Source organism: Mustelus asterias, chromosome 21 (assembly GCF_964213995.1).
Source record: "Mustelus asterias chromosome 21, sMusAst1.hap1.1, whole genome shotgun sequence".
Taxonomy (NCBI): domain Eukaryota; kingdom Metazoa; phylum Chordata; class Chondrichthyes; order Carcharhiniformes; family Triakidae; genus Mustelus; species Mustelus asterias.
In genome coordinates, this window is record NC_135821.1 from 55,018,229 (window position 1) to 55,041,830 (window position 23,602).

The following is a 23,602-nucleotide window of genomic DNA, read 5'->3' on the forward strand; positions in this document are numbered from 1 at the left end:
CAGACTCAAAGGAGGATTTGACGCTCAGCCTAATCTTCATTCACTGCAGCGGGACCGGAGAATCCCAGCTGTGGGCGAGGTTGGAGAATTCCGGCCATAGAATACAGTGCACTCAGACCGCCTCATTGCACATGCTTATTACTTACTGCACATGTCTTTCTTGCAGCAGAGTAAACTCCATCTGCATCAAAACAGTGGAAATGGGCTTCACCCCCAAAGATCATTCTGACTAAACCCAGTTACAGTTTGCAAGCTTATCATAGAATCCTACAGTGCAGAAGGAGGCCATTCGGCCCATTGAGTCTGCACTGATCACAATCCCACCCAGGCCCTATCCCCACAACCCCATGCACTTACCCTAGCTAGTCCCCCTGACAGTAAGGGGCAATTTAGCATGGCCAATCCACCTAACCTGCACATCTTTGGATTGTGGGAGGAAACCGGAGCACCCGAAGGAAACCCACACAGACACGGGGAGAATGTGCAAACTCCACACAGTCAGTGACCTAAGGTGGGAACCGAACCCGGGTCCTGGTGCTGTGAGGCAGTGTGCTAACCACTGTGCCACCATGCCATCCATGTGCCGCTTATGCAATCAGATAAATGATGGGTTTCAGCATGGACATCTGACTGTAACGGATGTTTGACTATAATTCTCATTTGTTGTAAAGCATTTTTGGATTTAATATTCATTTTAACTTCAGTTAGTTTCAGCCCTTAGTCTCAGGTTGGCTAACTGATCAATTGCTGAGCTCTTTCTGCCCCATTCATGTCATTTTCTTTCTTAATCCCAATGATTTATGTCATGGATTCGTTGAAGGTTTTCAAAGTGTTTGTAATTGGAGTGCCTTGTACCAAATCTGCTCATAGAGACATAGAAGTCCACAGCACAGGAAAAGGCCCTTTGGCCGATCGGGTGTGCTCCATTTTGTCATGCATTGAAAATAAAGAACTACTTTTAAGTTTCAAAGACAGCAAGAGCACATAATGATGTTTAAATGTCCATTATAGTCAACTGTACATGCTGAACTAATCATTTATCCGATTGCATAAGTTTGCACATTGTAACTGGGTTTAGTCAGAATGATCTTTAGGGTGAAGCCCAATTCCACTGTTTAGATTCAGATGGAATTTACTCTGCTGCAAGAAACTCATGTGTAATGAGGCAGTCTGAGTGCACTGTATTCTATGGCCGGAATTCTCCAACCTCACCCACAGCTGGGATTCTCCGGTCCCGCTGCAGTGAATGAAGATTAGGCTGAGCGTCAAATTCTCCTTTCTCGCTGGCAGTGGTAGTAGGGCGTATGAGACTGGATGTAATTTGAGGGAAGTGTTTTGCTCAACTACTTTGTACTTGGGCGGCACGGTGGCACAGTGGTTAGCACTGCTGCCTCACAGCGTCAGGGGCCCAGGTTCGATTCCCGACTTGGGTCACTGTCTTTGTGGGTTTGCACATTCTCTCCGTGTCTGCATGGGTTATCTCCGGGTGCTCCAGTTTCTTCCCACAGTCCAAAGAAGTGCGGGTTGGGTGGATTGGCCATGCTAAATTGCCCCTCAGTGTCAGGGGGACGAGCTAGAGTAAATGCATGGGGTTACGGGGATGGGGCTTGGGTGGGATTGTGATCGATGCAGACTCGATGGGCTGAATGGCCTCCTTCTGCACTGCGGGGATTCTATTCTATAAGTCTGAGTGGTGTCTGGTCATATAGCTTTTGAATTTGCTTCTCAATTTTAATAAAACCTTGCTCAATTTTAGAAAATCCAATTACTTTATGGGGAAAGATGTAAAAATATAAAATATGCGATGCTAATATTCTGCCCCTAAAAAGATCACGCGTGTTTTTTTTAATTCAAAGTGATAGAAGATAAATGTGTTAGTGATGGCCAGATCTACATTTCCACATACAAGAACCGTGTTAGATTAACAAGCTATCGAATGTAGATAATTCCCGGTGTCTAATTGCATTGGTTTGCATTGATTTGTATTAACTTGGATGGCCGTACATTCAGTTACTCGAATTAAATCTTCAGTGAAACAACACTGAATTCTTTAGTGGAATGCCTAATCGTGGTGAAGAAAATATTTAATATTCCAACTCTCTCCAATTAGAGCTGTTTCTTTTGAGGATTCTTCCAGAACTTTTGTCTTTTTCACAAAGTTGCTTATCCTCATTTATATATCTTTCTGAATTGCAGCTCTCTGTTGAAAAGTGCAGCTGAGAAAAGCACTATTATCTGCATCTTTGTACAATCTCTGTTGTCAAAAATAGGATTTATGGATAGTCCCTAACTTGGTACTCTTGATACTTCTAAAATAACACAAAAAGCTGTATATTTTCTACGTGTGTCTTGTACAGGATATGTTTGCAGGAGGGTTTAAACAAAAGAGAGGAGCACAGAATTTACGCTGTTCTTGAAATAAATTAAAATAAATAACAATTAGATTAGGCGGATTGGCCATGTTCAGTTGCCCCTCAGTGGCAGGGAAATTAGTAGGATAAATATGTGGGGTTACAGGGATAGGGCCTGGGTGGGATTGTTGTCGGTGCAGGTTTGATGGGCCGAATGGCCTCATTCTGCACTGTAGGGATTCTATGATTCTATAATTCTTGGGTATTGATACTGCTTCAGCAGCACTGAAGCTTGAAGATGCAATTCAGGGTTAGAAACTTTTAATGCCTTGGGAATTCATCAAACAATTTTGGTGAATTGTTAGAGGAAATAGAGGCAAAGACTCTGATTTTTTAAAAAGCCTTAAAGTTATTAAAACAAGCATTAGGATAACTCAACGTATATTAGCATTTTTCCATGACAATTATTAATTGGAATTCGGTCTCATTTTTATATAGAGTCATGAATTTAAGTTGAATGACATGAACGAAGTAATTTTGTGGGCAGGCTTTGCTGAGCTTCTTAATTTTGTCGTGATTAAATTTATAATAAATCTACCTATCTGTTTTCACCATCAGTGCGCGTTTCTGAGTGAGATTGAGTCTATAGGAGTGCTGAGAATTGTAGTCAAATGCAACAGACATGTTGGAAGAGCTTACAGCCAAGGAACTGTCTTTGAATGTTATTGTCGTGAGGGGTTTTGTTTTTGGAGTCTGGTGTTTAATTTAGTACAGTAAAGGAGAACCACTGCAGCAAATACCAGATACTGCTTGCCTGCTGTAACTTATTTCACTGCTCCAAGTACTATCATATACACACATCTGTAATTTATGATGGAAAACTGACTTCTTAATGTTGGACTTTAAACTGTAATGATTTAAAGGTTTGGCCAGGAAAAGCCCAAATGGTGACCCATAAATTAGGTGCCTCTTACTTTATTTGAAAAATGATACTATATTTCAAAAACGTTACTTAGAGACTCCCAAAATTAAATAAAAGGATGAGATTGCAGCTGCCCTTTGTCCATGTGTATAACATGACGAAGACAGCTGAGACTTGACCCTCTGCGAATGTTATTCTTGCACTCCCAGCTTCTTTCAGCTTTCATTTGTGTGAATTAGCAGTGCCAAAAGCAAATTGTTAGGCAGGTGGCCAACATCTTGTGCACAGAATGTTCACAAAAGCAGAAGTCAAGGAAGAATAAGGACTAAAAAGATGCGAAATGGACAAAGGGGTTCAACCGTGAAGGAACCGCGAAGATGGATAACACCGAAGGGAAGCAAACACCATAGGGAGGGGCACCAAAGGGAGTCAACAGAAGTGCGTACAGAGATGAAAGAATAGAATATGAAAAAGATTTACAAAGAAATAATCATAAAGAAAAAGAATAGCTTAATAAATGTGAACTGGATGATCAGATTACTAAGAACGGAAGAGGGTTCATTGAAATGGCCCTCTTTTTTAGTTTTCCATTTTGGTGCCTTTTATATTTTAAATCTTTTAATTAGATGCAAAAATAGAGTTGCCATATTTTAAAGCGGAGAAATGTATTCGAAAAGGACCCTTTCTGGATCTGATGAATCGACGTAGATATAATGGTGTGTGTACAATCCAGTGGGTATTTTTCATTCCTCTGACTGGAAAAATAACTTGCCATTATGAAAGTCTTTGTTTGCTTGGCACCTTCACACACCCTTTTTCTCCCTTTGGGAAAAGTGGGAAGGATTATCAGACTGATTATCCACCTGTTGAACTGCACACAAGTGCTCCTTCCAAGGCCAACCAGCCCCGGAGTGGGACTTCAAGCCAGAGCCTCTGACTCATAGGTAGGGGCACTACAGAATTAGCCAAAAAAATCCTCCATGAAAGCATTAATATTAAAGTGTATGTCAAAATTAGCCAAAGCTTCTTTAGCTCTTAGCTGCTACCATTGTGCTTTTTGTCCATGATGCACTGTAATGATCCTGGTGATCTGTCTGGCTTTTATTTATGGCTTAAAACGAGACCCATTTGTAACAGCATCTCTTTTTTATGTAAACAGAGTTTAAAGTTTATTTATTAATGCCACAAGTAGGCTTACATTAACACTGCAATGAAGTTACTGTGAAAATCCCCTAGTTGCCACACTCCGGTGTCTGTTCGGGTACACTGAGGGAGAATTTATCATGACCAGTGCACCTAAACAGCACGTCTTTCTGACAGTGAGAAGAAGCTGGGGTACCCGGAGGAAACCCACGCAGACACGGGGAGAACATGCAAAGTCCACACAGACAGTGACCCAAGCTGGAAATCGAACCTGGGTCCCTGGTGCTGTAAGGTATTTGCTACCAAATAAACCTGTTGGACTTTAACCTGGTGTTGTGAAACTTCTTGCTGTGAGGCAGCAGTGCTAACCACTGTGCCACCGTGCACAAACCTGTTGAAACCATTTTATTGGTTTGGGCTGATAAACATGTTTATTGCTAAAGCATCTTTCTAGAAACAATAATTCAGGTCGAAATCAACTGACACTTGAGCAAATGTGCATTAATTAAGGAAAGCCAGCACAGATTTGTTCAGGATAAATCACACTTGGCTAACTCGTTGGAGTTTTTTGATGAGGTAATAGAGAAGGTTGACGAGGGTATAGTGCTGTTGATGTGGTGTACATTGACTTCCAAAAGACATTTGATAATGGGCTGCATGTCAGAATTGTAAGCAAAGTTATAGCCCCAGGAATAAAAAGGACAGTAGCAACATGGATATAAGATTGACTGAATGACGAAGAGCAGTGGCTAATGGATGTTTATTGAGCTGGAGAAAGGTCCGTAATAGAGTTCCCCAGGAGTCATGTGTTGAGCCACTTGCTCTTCCTGATACATATTAATGACCTAGACCTTGGTGTACAGGGCACAATTTCAAAATTTGCGGTGATACAAAATTTGCAAGTAGACAGATTAGGGCAATGTGCAGACAAGTCAAATTCAATGCAGAGAAGCAGGAAGTGATTCATTTTGGTCAGAAGAACACAAATTTGGTGCAGGAGCAGAGGAATATTGTCGTATATGTGTATGAATTCATTGAAAGTGGCAGGACAGGGTGAGAGAGAGCTTAACATAGCAAACCAAATCCTAGGCTTAAATAGGGGCATAGAGTATAAAAGCAAGGAAGTTATGTTAAGCTTGTATAAAACATTGGTTTGGACTCAACTAGAATACCATGTCCACTTGTGGGCACTGCACTTCAGGAAAGATTTGAGGGCATTAGAAAGAGTGCAGAAAAGATTTAGGAGAATGATCCCGGGATGAGGAACTTTAGTTATGTATATCGATTGAGGAAGTTGGGACTGTTCTCCCTGGAGAAAAGAAGGTTAAGAGGAGATTTGATAGGGGTATTCAAAATCATGAGGACTGTGAACAGAGTAGATAGAGATCTGTTCCCATTGGTGGAAGGATTGAGAAAGAGAGGGCACAGATATAAACTAATTGGCAAAAGGAGCAATGGTGACACGAAGGAAAACTTTTTCACACAGTGAGTTCTTAGAATGCACTGCCCGAGAGAGTGATGGAGGCAGGTTCAATCGAGGCATTCAAGAGGGAATTTGATTGCCACCTGAAAAGGAAGAACGTACAGGGCTAAAGGAAAAATACTGCGGATGCTGAAATTTGAAACAAAAACAAAAAATGTTGGAAAATCTCAGCATGTCTGACAGCACCTGGGGAGAGAGAATAGAGCCAATGTTTTGAGCCTGGATGACTATTTGCACAGGGCAATGAAAAGAAGATGGAGAAGTGGCATTAGGTAAATTGCTCCTATGGAGAGACACAATGGGCCAAATGGCGCTGTGACAATTCTGTGTTCTTGATTCCATATCCCAATCCTTTTGATCGAATGCACGGGCGAATTATTCCTATTCTCTTGTTATATATCTCTCTCTGCAACTGATCTCTCCTCTCGTGGATTCAAAGAGTAATCACCCAGTTTGTTATTTTTCTTTCAATTGTTTACTCTCCACGTCTCTCCAGAGAGGCGCTGAATTGTAGGGAAGAATTCCATCCAAAACACTGACGTACCTTTCCCTTTTCAGATGCTGGCTGACCTGCTCCACGTTGTCAAGATTTTTAGTTGCTATTTCCACTGAAAAAAAGCAAGCTTGTTTATGTAGATAAATGAAACAAGTCACCTCCAGGTTTCATTATTGGTTCTGCAGCACCTGGTGGGTGTACAATGTTTCAAACATGTTTTGATTTCCACTCTTTATTTATTCTGCATCGTGCTGATATATGGTAAAACTGGAAATGGAAAGTACAGTGAGCATAAATTGTTTAAAGGTTGAGTTATTCAGGAGATAGGAGAGGTGAATATACAATAGCTCTGGCGAAGTGTGATTGCAACATTCATTTTGTATTTAAAAAGTGTAAGTACTGGGAAGTAAATATTCATGCCTATGAATAATTTATTCGTTGAAAGATGTTGGTGTACTGATGCCACGTATTTTTGATTTAATAGGGTGTCAGAAAGCAGAGGAACTCTTAATGTAACATTCTGATAACATTAAATTCTGAATACCGCATCAGCCAAAATAAAATGAGCCCTGAAAAAAAGCAGTTTCGTAGAATTCCTACAGTGCAGAAGGAGGCCATTCAGCCCTTCGAGCCTGCACCAATAATAATCCCACCCAGGGCCTATCCCAGTAACCCCACATATTTACCCTTCTAATCCCCTGACACTAAGGGGCAATTTAGCATGGCTAATCAACCTAACCCACACATCTTTGGAGTGTGGGAGGAAACCGGAGGAAACCCACACAGACACGGGGAGAACATACAAACTCCACACAGTCACCTGAGGCCGGAATCAAACCCAGGTCCCTGGCGCTGTGAGGCAGCAGTGTTTACCACTGTGCCACCGTGCCTCCCACAACTCTGTTTAATGTGTAGCGGTTGTGAACAGTAGAGGAAGCACAATTGCATTTGTTGGACATGCTCTTTCACATTTTAGGTTTTTATATATTTTTTGCCTGACCAGTTGATAATGCAGCGTTGCAGGAAATCGGGCATCTGGGAACTACGTGAATAGTTCAAGCCACTGTCTATCTTCCTCACCAATTTAGAAATAAACCAAGCAAGTCTGGAGGAGGAAGAGGAAATTAAATGGGTAAAAAATAATCTCAGATAATATTGTTTATACCCTCGTGTGGTGAGGAGTAGTGGGAAGCTGGGCAGATTGAGCTGCACTGAATAGTCCACAATATTCCCCTTTTTAAGAGGCTGGTGTTGTTTGAATGATTAAGGGTGAAATTGCATTAAATGTATCAGACTGGGATATCAATCATTACTGATAATAGAACAAGGTAACTAATAAAGTTGATAGCAGAGGAACATACATCATTTATCTTGGGATATTACTACTTTCATTGTATTTGGTGCAAATATTATGCTTTAGCAATCTAGCAAGTCGTGTGATTTAAGCAAACCAAGAGGTTTATGTCTGAATGTATTCATAGGTAGCAGAGTGAGGAGTAGGTTTTCTATACATATTGTTTTGTTTTATCTGATTTCCCCATAGTGATGCACAGTAGGAGTCAAAACCTCTCCCCCCCCCCCTCCCCTATTCAGGCCAAGCAAAGTTAGAAAGTGGGGAGAGTCACTGGAACCAGGTAGGGAAATTAACCAAATGAGTGAGAGAGAGAAGGGGAGGGAGAATGGAAGAGAGGAGAACTGTGGAGGGGCAGTCAGAGGGAAGAGGAGACAACAGGAGGTGAATGAGGAGATGACAAGGAAAGGGAAAGTGGAGTGGGACAGCATCAGGCTGGGAAGGTAAATGCAGAAACAACAGAGACAATTGGTGGCCAAGCGGAGAGAAATTGTGTAAGGAGAAAGCAGCGATGGATGAAGACATGAGGGCAGGGGTGAGGGAGAATGGTGGAGGAACAGTAACGGCAGAGAGGACTGATAGGAATGGGTATGGGGTAAAAGGGAAAGGGTGAATAAAGAAGGTGAGAGAGAGGGAAGAAGGTGAGGGTTGACAGGGTAAGGAACAAAGGGGAGAAGGGGGAGTGCATGGAAGAGGTGATTGGGGATTGGTAATAGGGAGGAAAGAGAGACTGGGGAGGAAAGGAATACTGAACAGGAGAGATGGGGAAAGGAGAGGGAGGGAGTCAAAGATGGGGGAAGACAATGAGATTGTTCACTTCACAAGACTCAGGTTTGCTCAGTGCTTGGGTGGATGGAGGCCAGGATCTACTCTCAGATGAGGGGAAGCATTCTTTGTCGGAGGCATTCCCTGTTAGTAGAGGGCAATGGGAAGACAGGGGATTTCAATGCACTGTTTAACCTTCCCCCAAGTCCAGATTTTCCTTTCAAAAAATCAGAGGCCCCTCTCTCAATGAGAAGGAATTGGAGAAGTGGTTCAGACCAGCATTCAAGCTCAATTTTGGAATGGGGTGGCTCTTTCTAACTCAGAGTCATGTTCTAGGCACCGCAGTGAGATCAAAGGAAACCTCTCGGATAAAGCACGCTCCCAACTGTCAAACATGTTGCATGATCCACGGTTGCATTGGGGCCATTCAGAACTGCTGGTCAATATTCATGTCTTTTTTTTATTGTAATGAAGGTATTCACCATTCTTAGACATGAAAGATGTTAGTCAATAGTTATGTGCATTAGTAGAACTATGCACTCAAAATAGTGATCCTCATTTGACCAGGGGCCACCATGTCCAAAAATTAAATGAGTCTCGAAGTTGGGTGAAACGCTTTGTTTGCAAGTATTGGCCGATCAAATGGAATGATGAACAGCGAGGTACAAGGAATGAACAGTGTGTTGAGTAGTCTTTCACATGTTTCTGTTTCAAAGCCTAGAGGATTTCGGTCATGTAATGTTAGGGGGACCCGACTTTAGTTAATGAGTCGCCTTTGTAATCATTACCGCCACCTTCAGGCACAATGTCATGTAATTTTGTGCCCACTCACCAATAGTAACTTTTTATACTTGTTCTTGGAATATGGGTGTACCTGGCAAGGCCAGTATTTATTACCTATCCCTAATTGCCATTGAGAAGATTGTGGTGAGCTACCTTCTCGAATAGTTGCAGGCCACATGATGTAATTACACGCACAGTGGTGTTAGGGAAGGAATTCCAGGATTTTAACCCAGCAAAATTGAGTGAAGATATAGAATGATGATATAGTTTCAAGTCATAGTATTGAAGACTTGTGCTCCAGAACTAGACATGAGGGGAGGCGATGGAATTGTGGTATTATCACTAGACTATTAACCCAGAAACTGAGCTAATGTTTTGGGGACGCGGGTTTGAATCCCGCCATGGCAGATGGTGGAATTTGAATTCAATAAAAATCTAGAATTAAGAATCTACTGGTGAACACTAAACCATTGCCGATTGTCGGAAAAACCCATCTGGTTTACTAATGTCCTTTAGGGAAGGAAATTTTCCATCCTTACCTGGTCTGGCCTACATGTGACTCCAGAGCCACAGCAATGTGGTTGGCCCTCAACTGCCCTCGGGAAAACTAGGGATGGGCAATAAATGCTGGTCAGACAGTGACGCCCATGAATGAATAAAAGAAAAGTGTCCCTTTCAGAACCTAAATTGAGCATCAGTGAGTTATCACTACTTCATAGCACTGTCAACAACACCTTACATTACCTTGCTAATGATTGAAAACAGGTTGATGGGGCAATAATTGACTGGGTTGGATTTGCCCTACTTTTTGTAGTCCGTCATCTCAGCTCCAGGACATTACTGCAGGAATCCCTCAGGATAGTGTCCCAGGCCCAATCGTCTTCAGCTGCTTCGTCCCTGACCTTCCCTCCATCATAAGGTCAGAAGTGGGGATGTTCGCTGATGATTGCACAATGTTCAGCACCATTTGTGACTCCTCAGATACTGAAGCAGTCCATATTCAAATGCAACAAGATCTGGACAATATCCAGGCTTGGGCTGACAAGTGACATGTAACATTGCGCTACAAAATGCCAGACAATGACCATCACCAATAAGATTCATTCTAACCACTGCCCCTTGACATTCAATGCTGTTACCATCACTGAATCCCCCACTGTCAACATCCTTGGGGTTACCATTGACCAGAAACTCAACTGGACTCACCACATAAACACAGTGGCTCCAAGAGCGGGACAAAGGTTAGGAATACTGCAGCGGGTAACTCACCTCCTGACTCCCCAAAGCCTGTCCACTATCTACAAGGCATAAGTCAGGAGTGTGATAGAATACTCCCCATTTGCCTGGATGGGTGCAACTCCAACAACACTTAAGAAGCTTGACACCATCCAGGACAAATCAGCCCGCTTGATTAGCACCACATTCACAAACATCCAATCCCTCCACCACCAACACTCAGTAGCAGCAGTGTGTACAATTTACAAGATGCACCGCAGTAACTCACTTAGACAGCACCTTCCAAACCCACGACCACTTCCATCTAGAAGCACAAGGGCAGCAGATATGTGGGATCACCACCACCTGCAAGTTCCCCTCCAAGCCACTCACCACCCTGACTTGGAAATATATCGCCGTTCCTTTGCAGTCACTGGGTCAAAATCCTGGAATTTCTCCCTAACGGCATTGTGGGCCAGCAAGAGGCACGTGAACTGCAGCGATTTAAGCAGGCAGCTCACCACCACCTTCTCAAGGGCAACTAGGTAAGGGCAATAAATACTGGCCTAGCCAGTGATGCCCATGTCCCACCAATGAATAAAAAAAATTGTAGACACAACATACTTGGGCAATCTTCGCATTGTCTGGCATACTCCAGTGTTGTAGCTGTGTTGGAACAGCTTGGCTAATGGTGCAACTAGCTCCGGAGCATAATCTTCAGTATTAAGCTGGGATGTTGTCAGGGCCCGTAACTCTCGTTGTATTTCGTGCTTTTAGCTATTTGATGATATCAAGTGAAGTGAATTGAAGTGTCTGAAGGCTGGCACCTGTGACAGTGGGGACCTCAGGAGGAAACTGAGAAGGATCATCCACTCAGCACATCTGGCTGAAGATGTTGTTATTGATATTATAAATAAACGCCACTAACATAATTACCCATGTGCTGGAGGAGTTAAAAAGTATGGCTCAAAATGTATGTTATACCACCTCAACACTCACCCCAACCTCCGCCCACAAGCTAATAAGCATTTTAAAAGTAACTTACAAAGTAATATGTAAATTTAACTCGCACTCAAAGCTTTTCAAATGATTACTTCTGGTTGTCCTGGTAACTACAGTCTCCTCCCAGTGCTGATCATCGGTACAGTTGTCAGCCTATTGAGTTAGCTGATCCCAGCTGCAGGGGAGTATGTGGAACTATAGTCCTGATGAAAAGACATGGACCTGAAACATTAACTCTGTTTCCCCTTTCCACAGAAGCTATCAGACCTGCTGAGTTCTTCCAGCATCTCTTTCTAGTTCAGATTTCCAGAATTAACAGTTAATTATAGCAGACCATAGAATCACCACAGTGCAAAAGGAGGCCATTCAGCCCATCAAGTCTGCACCAACTTTCCAACAGAGCATCCCAACCAGGCCCTATCCTTGTATCCCTGTGTATTTGCCCCACTAATTCCCCTAACCTACACACATTTAGCATGGCCAATCCACCTAACCTGCACATGTTTGGATTGTGGGAGGAAACCGGAGCACCTGCAGGAAACCCACACAAACATGGGGAGAACATACAAATTCCACACAGCCAGTCACCCAAATTGACCCTGGGTCCCTGGCGCTGTGAGGCAGCAGTGCTAACCACAGGTTCACAAAGCAAGCCAGGGTTTAGGGATCCCGAGTGTGCATAAGGATATCCCGAAAGCCGTGTAGCTTTACAATACACCGTATCAGTCATCTTTTCAGTGCTTGTTCAATTTAGATCATACTACTCATTGGAGTATTAGCTGGGAGGCTTATCTGCTAAGTGGGAAAAATCAGAAAAAAGGCATACTTCTCCAGGTTTCAGTTGTGAGCCAGGATGACTCGTCAATCACCTACAGTGTCTTGTAGATCTGTCAACCTCTCTGGCTCAAGCATCAGATTGCTAATCCTGCCTTAATGGATTGACTGGTATATGGCCTTCTATCTCTGGTCATATTATCTTGAAGTCACCCTGACCTTGTACAGACTTCATTTACTTCCCCTGGATTCCCTCAAGCTGGATGGCATGTACATAAAATTGCCTACTTGGAACATTAGAAGGAAATGCCGCCAGCAAAATTATTCTCATCTCCCCCAAAATGATAACATTTTAAAAACTTGTTCATGGAATGTGAGCATCGCTGGCTAGGCCAGCTTTTATTGCTTATCCCTTATTGCCCCTGAAAGGGTAATGGTTAGTCACCTTTTTGAATTGCTGCAGTCCATGTGGTGCCCCCAGTGCTGTTAGGAAGGAAATTCTAAGATTTTGCCCAAGCAACAATGCAAGAACTGTCCTTGTGACAGGGTAGAAGAAAAAATGTTCCCGATGGTGTCTGAGTCCAGAGCTAGGAATCATAGTTTGAGGATAAGGGCTAAACCTTTTAGAACTGATGTGAGGAGAAATTTCTTCACCCAGAGTGTGGTGAATGTGTGGAATTCACTACCACAGAATGTAGTCAAGGCCAAAACGTTGTGTGATCACAAGAAGAAATTAGATATAGCTCTTGGTGCTAAAGGAACCAAGGGATATGGGAGGAAGGGGGGATCAGGATATTGAATTCAATGGTCAGCCTTGATGTGGAACTTGGGTGGGAGCTGGAGTGTGCGAAACATAGCAACTACTGGGGGTACATGGTGATTGTGGGAGGGAGGTAGAAACCTGGTGCCTGGTGTTGACAGAGACCAAGGTGGCTAAGTGAGAGAAAGAGTTGGGGGAGGGTGTGCGAGGGGGCCCAGTGGGAGAATGGAGATGGTTCACTTACCCTGGCTGGGCGAAGAGGATCATTCATCTTCTTCCAACACTGCTGCACTGTCCTCTTCTTTAATACACTTGCACTCACCAGGGCTGGCACTGCATCATAGGCAGGGGTGGTCACCCTGCTAGACAGCCATCTTCTGCTGGGTGAGTACACTTTCTCCAGCCTCTGTGCTGCTCTGTCGAGCAGTGTGGTCAGTGCACCCTCCGTTCTAGCTTCTTGGTGGCCATCTCCTGCAGTCGCTGTGGAACAAGTGCTGGGAAGTTGTTAATACAGAGCTCCTCAGTGCTTTCAACAGTTAAGGGACTAGGCAGCGGGTGGATCAGAGGGAGCGTGCCCCTGGAGCGACATGAAATTCATGCAAATAAAAATTAATACTAATTAGCCATAAGATTTGTCCTGTAAACACGCTGTCGACATTGGCGCAAAACACTTCGGGCATGGTTTTATCAGCTCGTCCTGCCGGTCGACTGCCAAGGTGAGCTGATAAGATATCATGAGAGATGAAAAATTAGAATCGCACCCAGTTTCTCGTCTCTCGCAATCTTACCGACACTGATTTGTCGGCGAAATCGGCTTTGCGTGACATGTTTAGCATGTCATTAGTGTGTCCCGGATGCTATCACCCGGCCTGACTTGTACTTACAACTTCGCTGGTCAATGTCTTCACCAGCGAGAAGCACGTTCGGTCCCCACTCCACCAGCAGAGATCAGATGTGAACGTCTCGCCAGTGGGACCAAAGGTCATTGCAGCCCTTTGAGTGGTCGGGGGCAGGGCCATGCAATACCTCTTAGACTGCCAGCCTGGCAATGCCCACCAGGCACCCTGGTAGTGCCAAGGCAGTGCCACGGGGTGGGGCCATGTTGGGCAGGAGGTGGGGAGGAGCTCCGCAAGGGAGGGAGGGAAGGGGTGAACTCTGCAGAATGTGGTTGATCGGTAGGGGTGGCGATCGGGGGTGTGGGGGAACTATGCAGGGGTGGTGATCGGAAGTGCGGGGGGGGATCTCTGTATGGGCAGCGATAGGTGGGGGGGGGGGGCAATGTCTGGTGGCGGGGGGGGAGTTGGTGGGATGGAGGGAGTGTGGAATCCACAGATGGGCGAGCTTTTTACCTCTATGATTTACAACTTGCTGACAAAACTATGGGAGCGGACCTTTTTAAAATCTGCAGCTTCTGAGCGTGTGATTTCATTATCCTCTGGTTAAAAACCAACTAAAATAGGCATTCTCCTTTTTTTTCTCACTGGGAAATTTCACTTGGAGAGAATTGGTAATGGTGTAGCGTTTCAGACTGTGGACTTTTTTCAAATGTAAGAATCACAACACTACTTTGTTTCTCCTCTCATTTTTTGACAGTTTTGACGTCGCTCTGAAATATGATTCCAGACACCATTCATTGCCTTGTACCTTCCCGACCACACCACCCACCCATATTCCTCCACCAAGTGGAGATTGTTCAAGTCTTATCCTTGACTGTAAGCATCAATAATCGGGTATGTTAGTGTCAAGTACAATTCTGTCCGTCGCCAACCATCCACAGATGATATTTTCAATAGAGGTCATTTAATAATAGTTAGAGTGAACCTTGTTTTTCCTTCCTGTCCTAACACGCTGCATTGAACCTAAAAGATGAAGGCACTGTTAAAAATGATAATAGAGGAGTAGGTTAATCATAAGTCATTCTCTGCAAGGTATTGGTTTAATTGAATTTTCCCTCAAAAATGTTGCAGCAAAATTAATTTTCCATTAAGATGTTGGCAGCCTCAGCTTGTGTAAAATATCTATTGAGGTAATTTTTTTTGCTTAGCAGTTAGGTTTAATGAGTTTGAGGGTAATCAGTTACAGTCAACGTTCACAATGACAATCATATATCAGCTCTGATGAAGGGTCATCCTGACTTGAAACATTGGCTCTATTCTCTCTCTCCACAGATGCTGTCAGGCCTGCTGGGATTATCCAGCATTTTCTGTTTTTGCTTCAGATTCCAGCCTCTGCAGTATTTTGCCTTTACAATCGTATGTCTGTTTGCTTCATAGAATCCCTACAGTGCAGAAGGAAGCCATTTGGCCCAGCAAACCTGCACCAACCACAATCCCATCCAGGCCCTATCCCCGTAACCCTTTTTATTTACCCTACTAACCCCATGACACTAAGGGACAATTTAGCATGACCAATCAGCCTAACCTGCACATCTTTGGAGTGTGGGAGGAAACCGGAGTACCTGAAGGAAACCCACGCAGACATGGGGAGAACGTGCAATCTCCACACAGACAGTGACCCAAGCCAGGAATCAAACCCGGGTCCCTGGCGCTGTGAGGCAGCAATGCTAACCACTGTGCCACCGTGCCACTCTGCTTCAAATCCACAGTGCAAAACTTTTACTGGCCTGCTTAGAAATCACACTCGAGGCCAGGGTGGAAATGGAAATGTTCCAATAAAGTAGTGGAGAGCGCAACCATTTTGCACATAGTACCAGCAGTTGAATACGGGCCAGCTGTTTGAATTGAAGGGCCAACATTGGCAATCTTAATCCTCTCTCTCTCTCAATTTTAATCTTGGCATTGTCTAATGATGGGCGGCATGGTAGCACAGTGGTTAGCACTGCTGCTTCACAGCTCCAGGGACCTGGGTTCGATTCCCGGCTTGGGTCACTGTCTGTGTGGAGTTTGCACATTCTCCTCGTGTCTGCGTGGGTTTCCTCCGGGTGCTCCGGTTTCCTCCCACAGCCCAAAGATGTGCGGGTTAAGTTGATTGGCCATGCTAAAATTGCCCTTAGTGTCCCGGGATGCATAGGTTAGAGGGATTCGTGGGTAAATATGTAGGGATATGGGGGTAGGGCCTGGGTGAGATTGTGGTCGGTGCAGACTCGATGGGCCGAATGGCCTCTTTCTGTGCAGTAGGGTTTCTAATATTGACACCAGCACCTTTACAGGTAATCACATTGGATGGATATGGAGTGGAAATCCTGTCTTGTATCCTTTTTTTTCTGGTGTTCTCTATGTTCTACTTTTTCTCTTGCTCATTTTCTTTCCCTATCTTTTATCAACTCCTGTTTGAACCCTGTTGTAGTTTCATTCACACGGCACAAGTGTCAGTCATTCACCATCTCCCACAAAAATACCTTCCCTTAACTGTCTAGTGGCATCACTATTGTTCAACCCCTTTGGCCCTCTCTCCCCCCCCCCCCCCCCCCCCCCCCAATCTCTAAACATTCTGGCTGTCATAATTGTCCAGAAATAGAACTGAAACAGCCATTAAAAAGTGAAAGTCTGGGTGTTCTAACTTTCAAACTCTCCCTACTGTCTACAAGGCACAATCGGGCATGTGGTGGAATACCTACTTGGATGGGTACAACTCCAACAACTCAGGGAGTTCAGTACCATCCAGGACAAAGCAGCCCACTTGGTCAGCACTCTGTCCACTGACTGAGACATTTACTCCCTACCTCACTGTCATATTCTGCACTGTCTATAGGATGCACTGCAGCAACAGCTCATCAAGGTTTTGTTAGCAGTTCTCCCAGACTTATAACTTCTACCATCTGGAAGAGCATGAGAACACCATTACCCCACCCCCATCTAAAATCACACACAATTCCTTCCTTGTCCAAGGGCCAGAATCCTAGAACTGCCTTATTTAACAGAATTGGGAACACAGTTTCACTACTGCAGCAGTTTAAGAAGGAATCCCCAACTCCACCTTCTTAAGGGCGGCTATGGGCAGCACGGTAGCGGTGGTTAGCACTGCTGCCTCACAGTGTCAGGGACCAGTTAGATTCTCGGCTTGGTTCCCTGTCTGTGCGGAGTCTGCACGTTCTCACTGTGTCTGCCTGGGTTTCCTCCAGGTACTCCGGTTTCCTCCCACAGTCCGAAAGACGTACTGGTTAGGTGCATTGGCTGTGCTAAATTGCCCCTCGGTGTACCCGAACAGGCGCCGGAGTGTGGCGACTAGAGGATTTTCACAGTAACTTCATTGCAGTGTTCATGTAAGCCAATTTGTGACAATAATAAATAAACTTTAAACTTTAAGATGACCAGTAAGTGCCAGGCCCTCCCAGCAGCAGCCAGATCCCGAGAATGAACCGTGTGCTTGTGCTCAGGTGTATTCAGCAGTCCAATAGGTAACGAATTTACAATTAAACCGGGGTTGGGAGGAATCTTCACTGGCCTCTTACCCATATTGTCCCTGCAATCTATTTCTCAATCTGAAGATAATTAAGCCTGGATCAAGTAAATTCACGATTATAGGTGATTTTCACAATAACTTCATCGCAGTGTTAATGCAAGCCTACTTGTGACACTAATAAATATAGTTATTATGACCTCTTATTTTTAAAAATACTAACAATTACCATCCCGTTAGTGTGTCAAAGTTTGGCTATACAGTCTAAGGGACACATTGCGCTACATTCACAAAGTCCCTTCGGTGGTTTCGAGCCATTTTAGTATCGGTCAGTGGAATCTCCGCCGACTGGAAATGTCGTGTAAGACAACTGATCGGTGCCGCAGTTGGTGTGAATCAGCAGGATGCAGCCGCGGGCATCTCCTCCGTTCATTGATACAGCGTGGACATCCTGCTGGAGGACTCCGCTCGCTGGAGCACACCAATGGAGGGGGGAAGCAGCTGAGAGTCAAATCGCTCACTCAGCCCGGGAAAGACGGGGCCGGGGTGCCAGATAAGCTCACAGGCAGTTATTTTATCGGCGGATAATGAGGGCAAAGCGTCAGCCCAATTTGCGCTGGTAAATTGAAGCCACTCGTGTATGCAGTGGGGTATTGCCACCCCTGCGAGTGGAATGGGCGCGCTCTGTCTGTATCAATCTGCCCAGCTGTGAATTGCTACATTGTTGCATTGTGCTTCTGAACTGTGTCCATTTCACGTCGTCCTCACATTGGGACATGCTTTATCAAAGACATCCAAGACACGCTGTTTGATCTTCTACAAGGTAAAGTGTAGTACTTGGATTGACATATCCTTGACCAGTCACCTCCTGTAGGGTGATAACTGCTTTATCCCTTTTTCCCAATCCCTGTACATTAACAACCTGACGGTACAGAAATGATAACTGTTTTTATTATCTGCTTGGCCGGGCGCCTACAGTATTTATAATGTGCTAAATTGCGTTAATTTACTCGCGGTGACCTTGAGTGCCAATTATTATTTTTGGACGGGAGGTCTATTAATGTGTTTGTGTCACCCCACACTGCTACTTTCAGTGAAAGTGAAGGTGATTTAAGTGGATTTGCATCCACTTTTTGAAAAGCCCGTGAGCTGAAACTAATAATGTTGCCCGTTACACGAATTGATATTGCGAGAAGTTCAATGATCGGTGCCCTCGCTGCAGGGGGCTGCAGATTATTCGACCGACGCTTTCTCTTCGGAACTAGAGCATCCTGGTTGCTTTAACATTAAGCAAATACCACATTTTTTTTCTTCTTCGTAGAAATTCCAGGACGAAGTGAATTCTTCCCCCCACCCCCAGCACAAGTTAGTTTAACAGACCATCCCTAACTTCTGATCTGGTGAGTCTAAAATTCAATTACTCTGAACTGCATTGTTATCTTTCCGGGGTCATTTACATTGCTGGGGATTTAAAGGGATAAATAAATCTCAGTCCACCACCCGTTAATCAGGCGGCGTTAATCCCTTGCCTGTAGCTTGAGATCTTGAACCACTGCTGCCTCTGGTCCTGTTTGACGCTGAATTAATAGCTTACATTCTACAAGGTTCATTCATTTTTTTTATTTCATTCATTTTATTTGTAGATACAAAGAAGAATCATTTGCATACTTTGAAAAATATCAACTGGGTGGCGTTAATAATTTAATTTGGTCCTACCTTATCGAAAAATAAACACTCAGGACTTTTCATTTTTGGGATAATTTGATTATTTTATGAATTTAGATAATCCTATATATGCATTTTGATATAATATTTCTGTTTAGTTCTGATGTTGAAATGAATGCTTTTGCCATCCCACTCTCCTGCAAGAATAACTGACCTCTACATACCTTAAGGTTGTATTTATACTGTGAGGTTTAAGTATGTGTAAAATGGTACACAACAATACCACCTTAGACTATCAAAAGCCTTGAGGTGTGAAAGCCTGTTCAAGAACCTGTGTGCCACTGGTTTGAGCTCCCAATGTGCGTGGCATCCATTCCACCGACTAGGACTTTAACAGTTCTCAATAATTTCTTGATTATATTCAGCAGGTTCTGCTCTTCCAGCTCTGTGTTACAATCTACTTATCAAAAATCCAAGAACAATCAATTTCCAAGCAACAAATTATCCCCGAATCCAGATACGTTCATCCACATAGTCCTCCAATCAAGGGCAATGTGTAATCTGGGTCGCTGATATCTTGCTCCAGATTAATGTTTCCCGTTCTATATTTTGATCCAAAAGCCCATCAGATTTGACTGTGCCAAGGTAAATGGTTGCAAGGCGCAGCATGCCAACCTGTCTTTAAGCTGTTCCTTGTATTGCTGCTTGTGGTTGCAAGCTTTGTATATACTCTGCATGATTTTGTTATTTCTTTCTTGGTTTAATGCTTCGCAAAAATAAATTCAGCAAGAACTTAAATAGAACCTAATAACATAGAAAATGTGACCTGAGGCTCTTCAATCAATGCACCCAAAACAATGATTTTGCAGCATTGAATTTCTATCAGTTATGCTGCATTTCAGTGTCAGTTTGCACTATGCTGAAGCAATGATTTTTTAAATTAAATGCCAATTTTTTGCCTTTGCCTTGCTGCATAGTGACTTTCTGATTTTAAGCTGGTTACCCAGGTCATGCAAAGATGAGGTGCACCTCTAGAAGTGGGGGGGAATATGGGGTACATCTCCATCCAGAAATATGGGGTACATCTCCAGAAACAGGGGGGAAATATGGGGTACATCTTCAGAAACAGGAGAAAAACTCAAGGGTTTCAGTTTCATCCACTTTCCAAACACTAACAGCAGGATATTTGACTTCCCTGTTAACTAGGGAAAGACATATAACATGGGGGAGTTGGTACCCACACATTATTTGTTAATAACAGAACAATCTGCAATTTGATATGCACGTTTGGATAAATAGCTTATACGTTCATTCAAATTAGTCCCTGACGATTTGAATGGTGAAATTAAGAAGACAGTTTGTTCTGAGTAAAAGTTTCAAGAAGCTGATACAATGAAAGTAGGTGGAAATTGGGGATCCATCAAATTGATTTCAAAAGCTGTAATCTAATCAATTTCAGACTACAGCCTTGCGTCCTTTAATTTAATTCTAAGAATCTTTTATACCACTTTTTGGAAGGAGGAAGTTACTTTGAGGGCTACACGTACCGTGTTTTTAATGCATTGATGCCACTTGTGAAATGCTTAGCAACATAAAGCACAAATACATTTTTAATGATGTTTACCAGCACGATTCATTGCGTTTTTATATTGAGACTAATTAATACCCAGGAGCGATTACAAAACAGCAATCGATGTGGGGCTTGCCTCACAACAAGCCATAAGAGCACAGTTCAAGTGCTTCATAACCACAGCCTTGAACTCACTCCCATGTCTGTTTGTTTTTAATAACATACTGTGCAGTTCTATTGCATTTTGAGTCCATTTGTTTGGGTGGTGATTGCTGTTTCTCCATGATACTCCAATAGTGCACTTCATGTAGCTAATGTATGAGTTTAGCCACACACAACATTAATGATTTCAATGTGATCACTGTAAGTTTCTGAAGTGGCAATCTGCAGTTAATTACTGCGAAATAATATAGGCATTACATATCGAAAAGCAAAGAGCCACCTGTAGAAAATAACATGACTGCTAGATGCCGCATTTAACTTTCTATTGAACACCAGCAACAGCCAGCCAGCCAGCCCACACAAACCCTGTCTTAAATTCATTGGCTTTGATGCTATTCATTTGTGCAGGGAGCCTGCAGCATTTATTAATCATTGGCCCTTTCCTGCTCCTGAAGGAATGACATTGCATCTCCGATCATTTATCCCTTTATTTGTATGTGAGGGTGAATGATAGTTTCACTGCCAGGTAGAGCCATAATTCAGGGACGATTAAAAATGCATCTGTCTGAATTATCACTGATATTGTCAGCCATGTGGAACATTTAAGAGTGAATACAAGGACTGGGCCAAAATCTAGAGATCCTTCTCCCTCGCAACAAAAATGCGTAGAGGCCTATTGCCTCCCCTATACATCAAGCAACTGTAGAATACTAATTATTTCCCTGTCCCCTGTCCCATTTTCTGGCACCACTTAATATCCCTGTGGTTTGCACAGCATTCACACTTCTGAGGGTGGTGGTGGGATAGGGGAGGGTTGGATGTGGTGTTGCGGTGGACATTTCTCACAGTTGTTCAGGTCAATGTATACGGGTCAAAATGGGCCTCCACCTCTGCATTTTGGATTTTTAACTTTAAAATGGATAAATCTAGCAGTGGATAGATTGAATTGGACCTGAAATGGCTTTGTAGAAAATCTCTCTCATCAAAAATATTAATGACAGAAAAAGACTTGTCGTCAGACAAGAGCACTGTCCATTCCATCTGTTAAATCTGCCGGACACATTCCAAATGTGTGTCCCTGTTATGTGTACGACTGATGAATGTTAATCTGCTCCCCTGTGATGTTAAATTGGATTTTAATCCAGAAATTTGCATAACGTTTTGAACATGGACACATGTAAACTAAAGTATCTTGCCAGTAAGAATCCATCCAAGGATTTTATCACCTGACTAAAAATTGTCCATACTTCTCACTTTTTTTTGAGAGATCAGTTCTATTCCGTGAAACGTTCTTCATTTCAGTCTCTGCTGGATTGAAATTTTCACATGTTGCGATCCCTAAAAATTTGGGAAAACCTATCCTGTATACTTGGTGGCAACACATTGTGTTCTAGAACTGGTGGGATCAATTTTTCTATCAAAACTCCCTATTAACTGGGAGACTATCGTATTACAGATCATGAAAGACAGTGAAGACCCATGAAGCTGGGATTCCACTCTTTGTGCATGACATGTATTCCTGGTCAACCATGGACTATTTCCACAGGAATCATGTGGGTATTTCACTGATGTTGCAGTAGTGTCATAACACGGCCTACAATCTCTTTTCAGGTACAATGTTTAATTCCAAGTCAAGTTTTCATGAGATGGACAGCCAGGGCTGCTGAATTGTACATGGAAATAAGTTTGATTTTAAGAATTTTGAAGCCATTTTTGCAAAGGTTTTATGTTCTTGATGGTTCTTGTGAACCTTTTGTGTAGCTGGTGTGCATCATTATTTTGCACCCAGCACCATTTTTGGTAGCAATGAACTTCCTCTATCAGACTAATTTGGAAACACCAAGATGGATGTCCATCAGGCAGATGCTCTCTTAGTCACGTACCCACATCCGCAGGCAAAGATGAACATGTGTTCCTTTGGCAGATGATTATTAGTACAATCAGAGGCCAAGGATCGACTGGGAACCGAGGGTACAGGTGAGTGAGAGAGAGATTGGGGGTTGCTGGCGAAGGTGTTGATGAAAAGGCAGGAGGTGATCCACAGCAAGCTTCCCTTCACAATGCCAGATCCTTCAGGTACTGAGTGTGTGACAATGAAGGACCTCCCCAGGGAACCCACAAATAAACCTGACAAGGGTTTGCTTTTTGGGCTTACTGTGTGGCGACTGCCCATCTGTGAGCGAGGCCTTCAAGTGGGCATTAATTCCTCCTCTGCCTCTTTAATCCTCACGTCTTTTTAAGATGCTCCTTAAATCTTGCCTTTCCCTCGTATCTCCCCTTGCGGTTTCGAGTCAAACTTTGGCTGATAATGTTCCTGTGAAGCACTTTGGGATGTTTTGCTAAGTTTAAGGCACTATATAAATGCAAGTTGTTTTTAAAATGTTGTGTAAAAAGAGCTTGTGCCTAATCTCCATTTCATGACATTTACTTCTTGACATACCTATTCAGTTTTATTCTGGTAGATTTAAAGAATTCCCCAACTGGCATCTGCGGTGGAGTCATTAACATTGATTTTAACACCGTGTACATGCCAATTCAAGTGCATATTTGTAAATGTGTTTTTTTTTGTTTCAAACATCATACCCATGCTATCCCACTAGCCCTTTCATGTTTAGTGTGATCGGACTGAGCTAATTTGTACCAACCTGTAGCCTGACCTCTTCATGGGTAATATGTGGACACTGATAAACCCATTAGCATGTCTGTCACTCCAGTGGATCTGATGATAGGCAGCACCAGCTGGTTATGCAGCGCTAAAACAAATGTAACATTTGGCATTACTACTGTGTTTTTTTTTTAAT

The 23,602-nt window shown here is 43.3% G+C and overlaps 1 protein-coding gene across 2 annotated transcripts in view; it reads left to right on the top strand.

The window, feature by feature from the left end:
• Positions 1–18,122: 18,122 nt before the first annotated feature.
• LOC144509284 (hippocalcin-like protein 1) overlaps positions 18,123–23,602 on the top strand; it is a 144,950-nt gene continuing 139,470 nt past the window's right edge. The window contains exons 1-3 of one of the 2 annotated variants that reach the window (XM_078237907.1): positions 18,128–18,227; positions 18,726–18,804; positions 22,258–22,412. The gene's annotated coding sequence lies outside the window, so the exon portion shown is untranslated. Of the gene's footprint in view, positions 18,228–18,725; positions 18,805–22,257; positions 22,413–23,602 lie in introns of both variants that reach the window. The other variant, XM_078237906.1, reaches the window with a different exon arrangement.